The sequence below is a fragment of the Pezoporus occidentalis genome, unplaced genomic scaffold, assembly GCF_034315485.1.
Source record: "Pezoporus occidentalis ecotype Australia unplaced genomic scaffold, CSIRO_AGI_Poc_V1 ctg232, whole genome shotgun sequence".
Taxonomy (NCBI): domain Eukaryota; kingdom Metazoa; phylum Chordata; class Aves; order Psittaciformes; family Psittacidae; genus Pezoporus; species Pezoporus occidentalis.
In genome coordinates, this window is record NW_026914201.1 from 36,681 (window position 1) to 52,997 (window position 16,317).

General features: G+C 41.1%; 2 long non-coding RNA genes across 2 annotated transcripts in view; one reads left to right on the forward strand and one right to left on the reverse strand.

Moving 5' to 3' along the window:
- Positions 1-4,569: 4,569 nt before the first annotated feature.
- Positions 4,570-8,559, reverse strand: LOC134165191 (uncharacterized). Its single transcript, XR_009965426.1, has 2 exons — positions 8,306-8,559; positions 4,570-5,276 (listed from the first exon to the last, which is right to left on the reverse strand). It is a non-coding gene; the product is annotated as an uncharacterized LOC134165191 (long non-coding RNA).
- Positions 8,560-13,778: 5,219 nt separating this feature from the next.
- LOC134165192 (uncharacterized) overlaps positions 13,779-16,317 on the forward strand; it is a 68,935-nt gene continuing 66,396 nt past the window's right edge. Inside the window, exon 1 of the long non-coding RNA XR_009965427.1 lies at positions 13,779-15,315. This is a non-coding gene — a long non-coding RNA (uncharacterized LOC134165192). The remainder of the gene's footprint in view (positions 15,316-16,317) is intronic.

Genomic DNA, 16,317 nt, shown 5'->3' on the forward strand with positions numbered 1-16,317 from the left:
ATGTAATAACACTTCTGAAACATTCCCACATTTGCATTGTTCATTCACTTTTAGGAATTTGTACAAAATGCCAAAGGAATTTAAAATAATTGAAGCAATTACTGTGGTACTTTGGGGAGATGACAAATCTTCATTGCCATGTGAATATTCTCATAGAATATAGCAGATTTTTCACCAATCAGTGAACAAATTGGATATCGTTTCTTAATTTATAAACTATAAGGAATGTAGACTGACAGCCAATCTTACAAGAAAAGGAAACATTACTATTTCCAAGAGGATTAGAAAAAAACAGAAGGGGAAAAAATTGCAATCTACAAGACAAGGATAGGTATCTCACAAGGGATAGGTACTTTGATTTCATGTTATGTGTAATAAAACAGAAACAAAACCTCATTTTGATTGTGGTTGATTGTACATCTTTGACTAGGAAGGCACTAACAGCATTAACCAAATTTTTATTAGTATTTACTCCAGCATTTCCCCATGCAAACAGGTAATTCGTAATCAGGTTTTATGTTTAGAGTTAAAACGGGTTGCGGAATGGAGTTAAACTTTTTTGTTTACCTTTTTATTTATATTTAGAGGACTCCAGATATATAATATGAATGGCTCATCTGTTACAATGTTAGAAATTAAAATGGATTAAAACGAACCTAGCTCTAGTAGTCCAATGTTTAATTATTTCAGAAGAATCATATATAAAGGTAAAAATCTAGTCTCATATATTATTACTTGCTGTTGCACAATCAAGAGAAAGGATTCTGTTTCTGGAATCCTCATCTGCTGGCCACAGAAATAACGACATCATATATGAGGCAATCTCGGGTAGGTTCACACATTTTGCATAGCTATCTGCATGTAAACCAGGAAAAAACTGGTTTCGGTGGCATGCTGCTGGAGTCACATCCCTGACATATTACAAATTCACCCAGTGGCTTGCTATCATTCCCCGTAAGATGATCATTGTTCACTGTGGGACAATGACCTCTCCAAAGAAATATCTAGCCATTAACCTAAAGGCCATCTGCCAGATCTCAGTATTTTCTCATGCTGTTTTCTTAATCTGGTTGGACATGCTACCAGGAAGAAGCTTCAGGGAGGCAAATATCAATCAGATATAAAGAAAGTGAACCAGAAAATTAGTAAATAGGTTATAAGAAAGGGAAAGATGTATTCCAGTTTTAAGGATTAAATGCATTTGTAATACTCTGTTTAGAGAGGACGGAATAAATTTGACTGAAAAAAATTGGTTAGACCTCTGGTTTTAGAGACCACAAGTAATGGATGGGTTCCTTCATTAGATGACAGAGTGGATGTCCGAACTGTTTGCTCTCATTTCAAGAAACAGTAGTTTGCACACCATCCTCAAACATTTCACAGTGGTGGGATCCTGCTTCCTTTGCCTGGAAAAGGGGAATAGTTTGAGACCTCTGCTTTCTGACATGCTTCCAAATGACTCTTTTGCTCACTAAGGGACAAATTCTGGGTTAAAGAGGAATAAGGAAAATAAGTTAAGCAAGTCTTAAAATAACTGAATCATATAATCATGGAATCATAAAATCACAGAATGGTTTGGGTAGGAAGGAACCTTCAAAGATCATCTAGTTCTAACTTACCCCACACTCTGCCATGAGCAGGGACACCTTCCACTGGATCAGGTTGCTCAAAAGCCCCATCCAACTTGAACACTTCCAGGGATGGAGCATCCAGAACTTCTCTGTGCAACCTGTTCCCATGTCTCACCACCCTCACTGTAAAAAAAATTTCCTCCTTATATCTATCTAAATCTCCCCTTTTTCAATTTAAAACAGTTGCCCCATCTCCCGTCACTACAGGCCTTGGTTAAAACACCTTTTTCTGTGTTTCCTATAAGCTCCTTTAAAGTACTGAAAAGCCACAATAACATCTCCCTGGAGCCTTCTCTTCTTCAGGCTGAACAACCCCAACTCTCTCAGCCTTTCTTTGTAAGGGTTCCAGTCTCTGACCAGTTTTTGAGGCCTTCCTCTGGACCCACTACAAGAGGTCCACGTCTTTCTTGTACTGGGCACCCCAAAGCTGGGCTCAGTATTCCAAGTGGGACCTCAAGAGAGCAAAGCAGAGGGGCAGAATCACTTGCCTCAACCTCTGGTCATGCTTCTTTTTATGCAGCCCAGCACATGGTTGGTTTCTGGGCTGCAAGTGCTACTGATTCATGTCCAATTTTTCATTCACCAGTATTCCCAAGTCCTTCTCCTCAGGGCTGCTCTCAATCCATTCTCCACCCAGCCTGTATCTGTGTTTGGAATTGCCCTGACCCAGGTGCAGGACCTTGCACTTGTTGAACTTCATGAGTTTTCACGAGCCCACCTCCAGCCTGTCCAGGTCCTTCTGGACGGCATTCAGACTTTACCAGATTCTGTGAACATGGTAGAAATGGGGAAGCTCAGTTAGTACTTAGATACTCAGTAATAAACCTGAAGTACTAAGTAAATATTAAATAGAACCATTTCATTTCTTTCGCTGTCTCTCTTACTGGTGTCATAACTTCATTCTTTCTCATTAATTTTGAACAGATGATTGATTTTACTGAGTGAAGCAAAGCAAGAGCTGGCATCCACTATTCCACTTCCCACCACAGCTTGTTGTAGCACACAATCCTTCTTGGTCATATTATGTATCTGCGGCTGAAAAATCCCCTCAATGTTCATTTTGAGACTACATTCTCATCTGGAATATTAAATTTTGTGATATTCTGCATTGCCTGAATGTAATGATTAGCTTGTAAGGAGCTCACCATGAGTTAGCCTATGACAAGTCCAGCTATCTGGATTTTCAACAGGTGTGGATGCACGAGTCAGCCCGTAAAATAGTGCTTTATGCCTGGCACAACACTGGAAAGTTTACCCCTAGATAAATCATGGCTAAATGTGGCCACTTTTTCAATTGTGTATTTTCCAATATTTGTTTCCCACATTTTAACACATGCATCAGCTTATTTACATTACAGGACGATCTGCTCTGGCTTCAAGAGTGTCCTTTGTGTTTTCCTGGACACAGTTTTAAAGAAAGCAACCTTAGCACAGAATAAATAGCCTCTAAAAGTTTGTTAAATAATTGTTGTTTGTTTAGTAAACTTTGCTGGCAGATTTCGTCTTATTCTAGGCAAATCATTCAGATGTATAGTAAATTACAAAAGTATATGCAAAGGACAATTTGTTATCATTACTCCCTTTATCTCCTTTCATCTCCTGTCTCTAGGTGTTCTTTTTTCAAGGTTTCATAACAAACAAAAAACCCCACATGATCTTCCTTATTTTCAGTGTGCTTGTGGTTAGTTTTCTGAAATCTGAGATTACTGTAGCTTTACCTTGAAATTGGGTAACGGAAGTACTTCTTAAATAATTAGAATGCAGCAACAGCTCTATCTTCCAACAAGCAGAAAGGACTACTGCTAGATTTCTCAAAACATTTTAAAGTTTACCGTTACTTCTCTTTCTGTAAACAAGTATTCATGCACTAGGAAATACTGACTTTTAGAGTGATGTATCTCACTAGAAACCGTATCTGCAGCTTAGTCTTCAGGTCTCCCTTGCCGGAACAAGTCCAGAGGAGGGCCATGAAAATGATCAGGGGGCTGGAGCAGCTCTGCTCTGGAAACAGCTTGGGAGAGTTGGGCTTGTTCACCCTGGAGAAGGCTCTGGGGAGACCTCAGAGCAGCTGCCAGTCCCTAAAGGGGCTACAAGAAACCTGGAGAGGGACTTTTCATAAAAGCAAGTAGTGATAGGACAAGGAATAATGGTAGATTTAGATTAGGTATTAGGAAGTTCTTCCCTGTGAGGGTGGTGAGGCCCTGACACAGGTTGCCCAGAGAAGCTGTGGCTGCCCCATCCCTGGCAGTGTCCAAGGCCAGGTTGGATGGGGCTTGGAGCAACCTGGTCTAGTGGAGGATGTCGCTACCAGTGGCAGGGGGATGGAACTGGTTGAGCTTTAAGAACCCTTCCAACACAGACCAGTCTGTGATTCTATGATTCTCCCAGTAGATATGGCAGAATTTAGTGGTGAGCTGCTATCTACCATCAGTCACTGTTTAACACAATTAAGTACAAATGATAAACATCAAGCCACTGTTTTCCTACACCAAATTCTTAGGAAACAATTTAAAGATGGAGTCAAAGGTCTAGTTCAAATACACTTAATATGTTTTGTGAGTTTCTTTTCATTATTACCATAAACATCTGACAATTTTTTTTTTTTTTTTGGTCTGAAAACAAGCAAAAAAATGGTAAGTACATAAAAAAAAAAAAATCTTTCAGTGAGACCTATGTAGAGATCCCAGAGACAAAGGGGTAAAAGTAAGATAATTTAATGACATACAAAAAGCATTAGGAGAAATGTAGATAGTTTTTCCAAGGACAGTTATTTGAGTTAGTGTATTCAGATTAATGATAACTAACTGAATTACCTGCATCAGAGCACCAGTAATCACTCGTACATATATTCAGCCATGTCAGATTTCTCTTATACTTTAAGATCCAAACGCTAGTGTGCATGTAGGATAACAATACACAGATACATGAGATAGAGGTATTTTATTTTCTGAAACTATATTACAAACCATTCTCAATGGTAAGTAAAACATGGCATCACTCTAGATAATGCGGTGTTATAAATAATTTGTCTCCAAACATTGATAAGAGCTACTGGTTTATTTTTTTAAGTACTGGCCTAGCAGAGCTAGAGACGTGCATCTTTCATTCGTGGGAAAGACATTATATAAGCAGCAGTGCCCCCAAAAGCTCACCTCATCTGCAGTCTGCAGAGAACATTTACTGGACACTAGAGTTCAGGTTTTGCTAAGGGTGCTAGCTGAGGTTATTGGATTTGTGGCATATTTCCATTTGCCTGGATAAAATTAAGCCTCCAATGTAAAGGCATTTGTTTTGTTGTATTTTTGCATTATACTGAGGTACAAAAAGTGCAGTAGCTATAGCTGTGTTACATGTCTATATAACACATACTCAGCTCAGTGGGACTCTTTATGATTGGAATTTATCTTGGTGAGTGTTTGAGAAAAAAAAAACCTTGGAAATAACGATGAATAAGAATGCAGCCTGAAGGAGATCGTGGGCTGATTTCTATCCTCAAAAGAGCTCTTCAAAGACTTTCATCCTTTATGCTGCCAGCATGCTGCTCCATTTGCAAAGTAAAATCTCCATGCAGCTCTCCAGTGTCTGATGTGGTCTGTGCTTTTATGCATGCTAAAGAATAAAAGGAAGGGTGGCATTTTGTTTTGCCTAAAAAAAAGAAAAAAAAAGAAAAAAAAAGGAAAAAAAAAGGAAAAAAAGGAAAAACGGAAGTAAGTATCTGTGGCAAAAATAGAGTAAATGGTGCTCAAAGAAAAGAGGTCAAAACATGTAATCAATCAATCTATCTAAAATACTTCATCAAGATATATGCTACTGACCTTTATGATTTATTATGGCTATTTGCCAGTAACAATATTATTGTGTTATGGAACTATAAGCAAGAGGACTGCATGACTCAAAAGCTTTTTGAGCATATTTAAAAAATGCATTCTCTCAAATCTATAAATGGCAGGTAGCCATTGCCTGCATGGCTCAGACATGGATAATGAAAACCTTAAAGATACATTTGCCACAATGCGAGAGCTCAGGTCATTAAAATAAGTTTATTCCTGCATACAAGGAAGTCCAAGTATATTATCATGAGATCATAACCATAACAAACAAATCACTTGATATTACTTTCATGTGAGAGGTCTGAATTTAGTTGCTTACCATGCACCTCATTTCCAAATGCTTAAAATCCTTGCTGAATTGGGACCTAATGCAGAAGTCTCTAGATTTAAATAAAGGATTTGGAAAGTAAATAAAACCCCACACTGTTTTATTTCCTACAGAAATGCTGCAAGAAGTGATCTTTTACGGAAAAAGAAATAAAAAAAACATTTAGAATACTTCAGTTTTAATCAGGAAGTCATTGAAATTAAAAAAGACACTAAGCATACAAGATGAGAAACACTTTTTCAATGCAGTTAAGCCAGTTTTACAGGAAGTTTTCTACTTATGGGACACAGTGTGAGGTTTATTTATTTTTCTGCACTTCACACTAGGAAGTTACAGAGTAAGTCACAAAATAGAGTTTAAATGTTGTTTTATTTTTCTGTGCTGGAAATATCATATTCTAAGAAAAAGGCACCGTAAGCCTAGTTTCAGATTTCAGAAAAGGAAGCAAAATTTAAACACTACATGTTCATGTATTATTTTTCATTGCCTTTGTGAAGCAGTACAAAATCACTTGGCATGGAGATCACCAGATGGGTAATATAAATGAAATTAAAGTTAAAAAGCGTTCAAACAACACTCAAAGTAATGAAAGCAATATGAGCAAATGGAGGTAAATACAGTAGAATTATTTAGACAGCCATTAAATATGAAGTCTAAGGTAGATTGCCATATGTTTACCATAATGAAAAACAGGAGTTGGCAGTTTCTACTCAAATTAATGACTTCAATACAGAAGTATTAAAAAAACAAACAAACAAAACAACCAGAGATTTTAATATCTTTTCTCTAATTTTGAAGAAAAAACTTTAAAAAATAAAAAATGAAACTTTAAAGAACAACCTTTTAGTAGGGCCCAAGTTTCCTCTACTCCCTCATTACTTTTCAAAGAGTAGATTGTATAAATTCTTCAATGCTTTCTTTTTTTTTTTTCAAATATTTTTAGTCCTTTTATGAATACTTGTAAGACAGATGTTCTGCACTTACAAAAAGGGCTGGGTTTGCAGGCCTTGATATTCTCTTAAAACAGAACTTTCTAATTCAGGGAACATGCTAAAGCCTTCAAAATGCTCCATCCCTGGCAGTGTTCAAGGCCAGGTTGGACGGAGTCTTGGTTGACATGGTTTTATGTGCGGTGTCCCAGCCCGCCGCAGCGGGGTTGGAACCTGATTATCTTAAGGTCTTTTCCAACCCTAACTATTCTATGATTCTATGGTTCTGTGAAATTACTGTCCATATTTTCCTTACCAGACATTGTTCTGAGAATATAAATTAATCTACACCAATTACAGAATTTGTGCAAGAGAAGCTAGCATGGGAAACATTACTAGAAAAGGACAAGACCGCCTGGGAGTGAGAGACTGTGAAGCTTCACCTCTTTCTGTATGCCACACCATCCTAGCTAGAATGAAAGGGGCAGGGTGACAGACCTTTGGGATGCTCCTGCCTAGGCAACAGATGGGTCTCTCAGCTTGTCATTTCACAAAAGTAGCACTGAATCACTTTGCTCAAGGTGAGGTCTGAAATCCTTAGACCAGGCCTTTGTAATTACAGCATTCAGTTTCATGAGCCAGATCGATAACATAAGGGAAGTCTGGCACAAACGTACACAAGCGCCTGGTACAACAGACCTCTACAGAGAAACGGCGGTGTGACTCTGCACATCAGCTGGAGCCAGTAAGTCATCCCTTCTGTTCACAGAGTATAGGATTTCCTGCCCTCAAAGAACAAAAACATCTTTGGGACACATTAACCATTAATTGCTTGCTATGTTCTATCCCCTATAAAGGCAAGTTTTCAGGCATTTTAAATCAAACAAAAAAACTGAGGTGCTTTAATTTGGAAATATTTTAAAGACTACCAAATAATGAATTCATTAAGTCTGTGTATTTTGCATTTTATATGAATAAGGAAAATTGTTCATCATAATATATCTAGCCTGCGTAGAAGTACTGAAACACCCACCACAGGCCCAATTTCCCAAATTTGTTTTCATAAAGAAGGCAGTAGCTCTACTTGTAAAACAAGGTATTCCTTTAGCCTGAAGGTGGCAGAATCATGTTTTACCATATGTATTTTTGTATTCCGGAGCAGCGTTAAGTCTTGCTTAACAAAAGAATCTTCACTATAATGCCCCCAAAATAACAGTGCAGACACGGAGAGGTGGCACGTAGGGACGCAGGGTCATGGTGGCCTTGTCAGTGCTGGGTTTATAGTTGGACCTGATGATCTCGAACACCTTTTCCAACCTCAATGATTTTATGATTCTACAGCTCCCCCAGCTGACCCGGGCAGGTCTCCTGCACGAACCTGCTCAGGGGGACATGCTGAGCAACGCATCAGCATGGTAACATACAGCTCATTGTAAGACATGCCCAAGCTTCAGCATGAATTCCACTGCAATCTCACCCAAGTGCACCGCAGCTCGATCAGCTTCTAAAAGCGATCAGCATGCCCACCTTGCCTTCCCTTCACCAGTAACCGCTTGTGCTGTTTCGCACGCACCCCTCCGAGGTTACCTTACTCTGGCTTCCCACTATCTTCGGTCAGTACCTCCCGGGGTACCGCTCCACCGCCGAAACTCCCCCGGCTCTAGTCGGGACAAACTTTCCCATCCTAGCAAAAGCCTGTGCCCGCTGGGCTCCGTTACTGTTCCTCGAGGCAAAGGGTGTACAAAGCCTCAGGGCGGCCTGGCGGATGGGCACTGAAATCCCCTCCCGCCAGAGCGCGCCGGACTGCAAAGCGCTTCCCGCACCCCGCTCCCGCACCAAGCGGCTCCACCGCCGGAAGCCGGCTGCACAATGAGCTGCGCCTCGAGACGCCGGGGCTCGGCCCCGGTACCCGAACCGACACCGACACCGGTGACGAGGCCCACCCCCAAACCCGTTGCCAGCCCCGCCCGCAGACCAGCGCAAGCAGACGTGAGTGGCGCCTCGACCCCGAGCGGGGTGGGGCGGGCGGTTCCTCGTCCCTGGGGCGGGGCAATGGGGGACTGGCGGTCCGGTGAGGCGGAGCCTCCGCGGCGGCAGGAAGAGGGGTTTGAGGCCACTGTTCAAGGTAGGTGCTGGTGTTGTCACCGCCATCGGCAGCAGGACGGAGGTAGCTCGGTCGGGAGACGGCAGCGCGGCACGGCTACGCTCCGGTTCCTTCCGTGAGTTTCACGTGCGGGGCTGTGGGAGGAGGGAGTTGGAGTTGCGGTGTTTCGCCCCAGCCCCCCGGTGGGAGCCGGTCTCGGTGACGGTCCCGTGGCTGGCGGAGGGGCCCCGTGCCTTGTCTGGGTGCGTTGTCCGTGCCCGGACACACGTTCCACGGCCCCACTCCCTGCTGGGCCGGGCTGTCCGAGGCGGGTGCTTGCGGCAGGACACCCGGGTCTGGCTCAGCCCCGCCGGTCTGCGGCGGCCCTGAGGGGAGCCCTTGTCCTGCCGCTGCTTGACGGGGTGGGCGCGTCGAGGTATCTGCCGAGCCTTCCTTTCTCCCCGCCGGGAGAGGGCGGGAAGGAAGAGCTCCCCTCCCGGCAAAGTTTGCCGCGGAGGGAAGCGAGGCCGCCTCCGCTGTGGGCCGGCGGTGGGGGAGCTGGGCGGCCGTCCCGGGGCCCGCTGACTCCCGCTTGTCATAGAGTCCGGCTTAAAGGGACAGCGGCGGTTGGGGAGCGGCGCGCGCGGAATGGGGAATATGGCTGATGGCGGGGGGGGGACGGCACGGCGCCCCGCCGGACTCCGGTGCCGGCATGTCTTCACCTCTGGATGGCCAGCCAGGGAAAGCGGTCAAGCGTTGGTATTCTGTTAGTCTTGACTTCCAGCTGCTCGGAGCTGTGGTAGTACGTTTCCCATTAGTGCTTGGGAGTGGCTGTTGTCTTTTTTTTTTTCCCTTTCTTTTTGAAGCCTTCACTGCTCATTCTGTTAATTTCTTAAAAAAAAAAAAAAAGTATTAGACCTCGTAGGTAGTTGCATTAGTTATGACGGATGTATTGCCTGTCTCCCACATTTTTGATTTGCACGTGTTTTTGAGCACACCTATTTGAGTACAACTATTCACCTGCCAGCCTGGGGCTGTGCTGTGGGGACTGGTGGTGGACCGGCGGGTTTCAGGCCCTTCTGAAACAGTAAAACCGCTGTCAGTGTTTTGACTGCCTTGTGGTGGGACTCCAGGTGTGGTGTTGGTAAGTGGGGATGTTTTACCACAGATTGTGCTCAGGTGGCATGCTGTAGGCTTGCAGGTGAGTGCTCTTACAGAATCCAATAAAAAAAAGAGAATTAACTGCTGCTAATTAGAAATCCTACGCTACTTATTAATATTTGGCATGGAAATGGGAGTCTCCTTACAAGAGGATCAGCCTTTTAGTAAGTCAGTTCTCTTTATGATATTTCATTTGATAGGAATAAGGCCTTTTGTTTCCTTTTTTGACTGGGGGCACTCCTTTGTATATACGGGTGTTCCAGCATTAAAACCACCAGTAGTGAATGTAGCTTTAAGAAAAGTACAATTCAATCCCAAAATCTTAATCAAACTTATTTTTTAGATGATTTGTATTTCAGGCTGTTGTTTCTATCTTTGTCTTGTTTTATAGATGTGAACTCAGGTGTCTGTCATGTGCTGTAGATCTCAAATCAGGAGATAGTTTTTAAAATAACTTTACTGGAAGATTGATGCATGTTTGCCAACAGAAAAAAAAAAATGGAAAGCAGGTTGAATTTAATCCTCATGTACTCAGCTAGTTTCTTTGATGTAGGCATCCCATCACTAGTGCGGGCAAAAATGGAAGGTCTGGAGGTAAGGGGTAGCAAGCAGCCAAAAGCAGATATAGAACACACAAGGTCTTCCTTTGGCAGGTGGACGCAGAGGTCTGCGCAAGCATGTGCGCAGGCAGGCTCAAAGTAATCTCAGAGATACAGTCCAAAATAGAAACCCACCACTTCGTTGCTTTATCTGCTTCTTTGTCAAGTGAGAGAACCTCTGGGCTGCTGAGTGTCATATAAAAGAAGATATGATTGAGTCTGTTCTTCTGGAAATTATTTCTCTGTATATGGCTGATACCACAAAATCTTCAGTTTAAGAAGAGTATTCTTCTTGATTACTTACATATGAATTCTAAGGAACTGTGGTGTAAAATCCAAACATATTGAAGATAAACTTATTCTTAGCATATTGCTTCCATTTTACACGTAGTCATGGCTTCAAGGTAGCTGGGAGGTTGGGATTTGTTCTGCAGTCCTCATTTTACAGATTGACAGAAGCATCCATGTTGCACACCTAAGAATGATGGCATGTACAATGAAATGGAGTCATTTTGTAACTTGCCAGGTTTCCATTTCACACTTAATTGGATGTGACCATTACTGGTGATATTTGAGAGGAGTAAATCTCCTGTGATGCTTATACATATAATAGTAGTGTCCAAAGTCATAGCTATTAGTACAAACAAAAATTTGAAAATAATCAAAAATTAAATTGAACAAGCTAGAAAAAGTATTTCTGCTCTATACCTGAAAACAACTTATAACAGTCAGGATTAAATGCCTTATGGAGTAGGTTATACCATATCAGCCATATTCCATATGGTAGGTTATACCACATTAGTCCTCTTGTGTCTAGAGAACAATATCTGGTGCTGGCTGCTCTGTGCAAATTGTTGCCAGAATGGTTTACCAGTCTGGTCTAGAATGTCAGTTTGTATAGCCAAAGTATTAACAATATTCTTTTAAAGAATCTTTGCTTGAAGCATCGTAGTTCAGTCTAACATTAAAGTGACTGAAGGAAACACTGGACATGCTCTTAACTAGTGAGCCTAGCTGAAGTTGTTTTCTTTTTTTTTTTTAAATGCTGCAGACCTTGGATCAATCAAATAAATACAGGATATTTTCCTAGAGCACAACCAAGTATTTTCTGATTACATAAAACTGTAGCTTGAAAGGAGATGTAACCACTGAAACATTTCATATTTGTAGGATACTGCATGGAACCTTTCTTTGATCTCTGCTTGGCATTGCTGTCCCCTCCCTTCTCTCTTTCCCCTACTCCCCCTTCTTCTTTTTTAGCTTTTTGTAAGGCAGTAAGAACGTGTAAAATTGAAGTGCTTTGGGATGCTGAAAGATAGGATTTACGACATGCTCCTTAATGAATAAGCCTTTCATTTCTCTGGGATAAGAGGAGGACTCTTATAATGTCCTGCCGGTCTTGCTTGTACTCAGATTCAGTTTCCTCCGGTTGGTCAAGGTAAGGAGGATAGACTGTTACACTCCTCAGGGATGTTGAATCAAACTAAAAGCCTTTTTAAAATAATTGCTCAACATGTTCCTAAAGAGAGATCTAAAGTCTTACTTGAAAAATATTTTGATTTAGCATTTCTTCATTTTTATGATGGCTTTTTTTATTTGTGTTAAAACATACATTTCAATGCAATTTGGTAAATTTGCTGTTAAGAGTGTGGGGGACTGAAAGTGTGGAGTACTTTGTATGTTAAGATTATGATGAACTTCTGGAAGCATAAGGTGAAATCAAGAAAGATTATGAGATATAGCTCATGACCGTGTGAGCAAAGAACAAGTACTGACAGAAGCAGCGTAGGTATAAATGGGAAGCAGACTTCATGGTTAGTGCTCGCTTTTGAAACTTGGTGTTCTTCAGGTATACATCTTAAAATATTTGGGTTTATTATTACTGTTTTTGAGAAACACAAGTTGCACAGAGACACTCTTTTTCATCTCTATGTGTGAATGTGAATGAAATGTAAAAGTAGCCTCTAAAAGAATGTGTGTAGATTATATGTGCAGAGATGCCAAAAGAAAGCAAGCTTTTCTGATTTCCTTAATAGAAGCAAGCTGCCTGACCTTCATCTGAGACACTTAGCAGTCATTAATTGGAAAAGCGCTGTTGTAACAGCACTCCATGCACTGTGGGCACTTGCTGCCCATCTTAGAGAAAGGGGTTCCGTCACTTTCCCTTCACCCTTCAGTGTATTATCAATTACATAATTCAATTAGAGGAATCTGCCATTTAACACAAAGAAAAGAAGTGTGTTTTGCTGAAACTAAAACACAATAAACGATAACCTAGGCTGTTCCTGCTGTAGTGATGAACTTCCTGTATTTTATGCAACAGATATCACTTGGCAAATAGTCTGTTTTAAGATACCGTGGTTCTGCGACAGCCAAACAGGATGTGCAACCAGATGAAGTGGAAGAGTTTAAAGTGCAGCAGCTACAGTGGATCACTGAATAGAAGGAAACATGGCTTTTATTTTGAACAAAGTCATTTTCATAAACTCATATTTGTTACCTCATATTTCTTCCTTCCTTTTGTATTCATGCTTTTGCAGTCCTACATTTATGAAGACCAGGACAGATGGGTACCCCATCAGTCCGTCCAGGATTACTGGCAGTGACAAGGGGAGCGAGGGATGCTGCTATCAAGTCCTTTGGGTTATTCTTGACTGTTAATGATATTGCATGATCTTTGCTGTTTCCTTTTGACAAAGAATGCCAAGGGTAATGTTGAGTCATAGTGCATATTTTCAGTTCCATGTACTTGATCTCTTTATTTGCAGCAGGCATGCCATTCTTATTACTCCATCTCTGCTGCTTTAATCTGTGCTGTTTACATTCATGGTCCTGGTGTCATAATACAATATTTACTATATGAATCTCTACAACAGGCAGGTATTTCAAATGATTGTAAAATAAGCTACACACGTATCAAAGGTGTATAGTGTGTTTTAAAATAATCTGTCTCTCTGCCATGGTTCCTAGTGTGTAGGGTTAATCAGGGCTTAAATAAAACACCAGAAGTTTGCTTCTGACACTCCCACTGGATGTTGCAAGAGGCCTACTAATTTTCAGTCTTCTGTGTTTGCATATGCCTCAGGTCTTTTATACTTAGGAAGAAAATAGCATTATTAGTCTTTCATGCTTAGAAACAAAAAGGGATTATGAAGAAATGTTTACACTAAAACTTTTTTTTTCTTTTTCCATTTTTTTTTCTTTGTTAGACACAGAGCTAGATTAACCCTATAGGACCCCTATAAAACTGTAGAAGATTTGTTTCACTTTTATCCCTTCCACCCAAGTATGTGAACGAGTATTTTAGTGGCTGTACATCTGCTTTCTGTTGCAGGCGTGCAAAGAATGTCTTTCAATCCATATGATAAAACAATTACTCATCTTAAAAATGATGATCCACAGCATATTCCTTCTGGCTTATTTAAAAAATGTCTAAATGTCTAATTTCCGGCCTAAATTATTCATGGCCTTTATACACTCATTCGTTCTTGTTTAGTATCATTCAGTAGCTTAATTCTGTGTTCTTTCCCTGTGATTGATGGATATACTTCAGTTTGTTTATAGAGAGCAATAATGTTTGCTTTTAGACTTTATGTTGCTAGGCTGAACAATCCAGCCTTTGTCTCATTACGTACTTGGAAAATTAAGAGAAGGCTGAGGGATGACCTCATGGCAGCCTACAGCTTCCTCAAGAGGGGTCAGTGGGGTGGGAGGTGCTGATCTCCTTTCTCTGGTAACCAGTGACAGGACACGAGGAAATGGAATGAAGCTGCATCAGGGGTAGTTCAGACCTGAAATGAGGAACAGGTTCTTCACTGACAGGGTGGTTGGTCACTGGAACAGGATCCCCAGAGAAGTGGTCCTGGCACCAAGCCTGTCAGAATTTAAGGGGCATCTGAACAACGTTCTTAGCCATATGGTTTAGTTTTAGGTAGCCCTGCAAGGAGCACGGAGTTGGACTCGAGGACCCTTATGGGTCCCTTCCAACTTGAGATCTTTCTGTGACTCCAATAGCCCCTTCTCCTACTGCTTACAGTTTGAACAAACCTTTCTTGTACATGTTGACCGGTACTGTACTTGCTGTTGTACATGGAGACAGTGACACTAATAAAAGCAGATCTGTAATAGAGGAAAGTTGAAATTACTAAGTACACCTTAAAATCACTTTTTTATTATTGTTGTTTGTTATTTTGAGCACATCACAGTAGCTGTGATCATGTAATTGCCTAATAGATCTGTTCTTTCCAGCTGATAAACTGGTAGCTAAGAGCAGACAGTCCTGAAGTGCTCAACATAAAAACAGGAATAAAAACAGAAACAAACAAAAAGATACTTACGTTGATTTGATTGTCAAAATTACCCATTTCTTTCTTAAGGCACTGTGATCTTCCTGTGAATGAGTAGTACCTCTTCAGCCTTGCTTCAGCAGATTCTATAGGTTCTCTCCAATATTTTGTGTTAATTTCCTTTATGCAAATGCTAAGGCTACGTTTTTGAAATACTCCTAGTTAATGAAACTGTCGCTCCACTCAATTCAATGCTAGTCACATTTGTCTTTGTTTAATCACTCGTATAGATTTTTTTTTTTAACATCTTCTAATCCAGTTTCTTCATGTTTAGTAATTTTCCATGCTGTAGGATGGGTGAAAATATACCAAATTCTGCCACCCCGACAGGTCTGCTGCGTTTTCTTTTGTCTGATGGAAGGATTTTCTATTTCATCAAAGAAAGATGGTGTAATCTGCCAAGATAGTGTAAGTAAATTCATATTTTGTTTCTTCTGTCACTCATTTTTTCATTTCCCTCTGTCTCTTAATTATTCTTTATTTCAGAATCTGTTCTGTTTCTCCTTCTCATTCTGTTTTATTAAAAGCACGTTCAGTGAAACTAAAATGAATTCATGTACAGGTATGTAGATGTTAAGCAGAAGTAACTCCAAGGTACATTTCTAAACTACAGGATGTTGATCGTAGGGTCAGAGTGGTTAGAGTTGGAAAGGACCTTAAGATCATCCAGTTCCAACCCCCCTGCCGTAGGCAGGGACACCTCACACGAGACCATGCTGCCTAAGGCTGTGCAACCTGGGCTTGAACACTGTCGGGGGTGGAGCATTTACCCCTTCTTTGGCCACCTTGTTCCACTCTCTCACCATCCTTACAGTAAAGAATTCCTTTGTTATATCTTAAAAAAGCTGTCTGATACTTCCCACAGTAAGTTTCTGAGGTCTGTAGCTTATAATGTTGACAAATTATTAAGTGTTGGTGGTAAAGTCTTCTATGTCAGGGTTGAGGTGTTGCCTTGCTGTAAAGACAATAAAGAATCAAGAAGCTGAGACTGAAAGAGAACTTGAGAAAAAGTAGGTGAACCAAGGAGAAGAGGAGAAAGTAAGTCCGCTGTAGAAAGCCAGTTGGCAGAGAAATGTGGCATATGTAGATACTGTTGGGACCATGAGCCAGTGGGGATGTACAGCTAGGAGAGAGAGAAATCCTGTGAAGTCTGGGGGTGATCTGATGTGGATCAGGTAAGGAGCTAGAAAACTTGGGATAGGAGGCGTGTGGCTTATGTGAACTATTGACCAAAAAACTTGAAAGGAAAAACTTGAAAATTGAAGATTGGGCTAATGTGAAGTGGGGTAGAAGAGGGGAGAAGACAGGAAAGACAGACTGGAATGGGTCATGTATCTAACCTGTGATGCAGCAAATGTATTACTTCTCATGTCTCTGTTAACAGGTACTTAAAGACTATATCAAGAATGA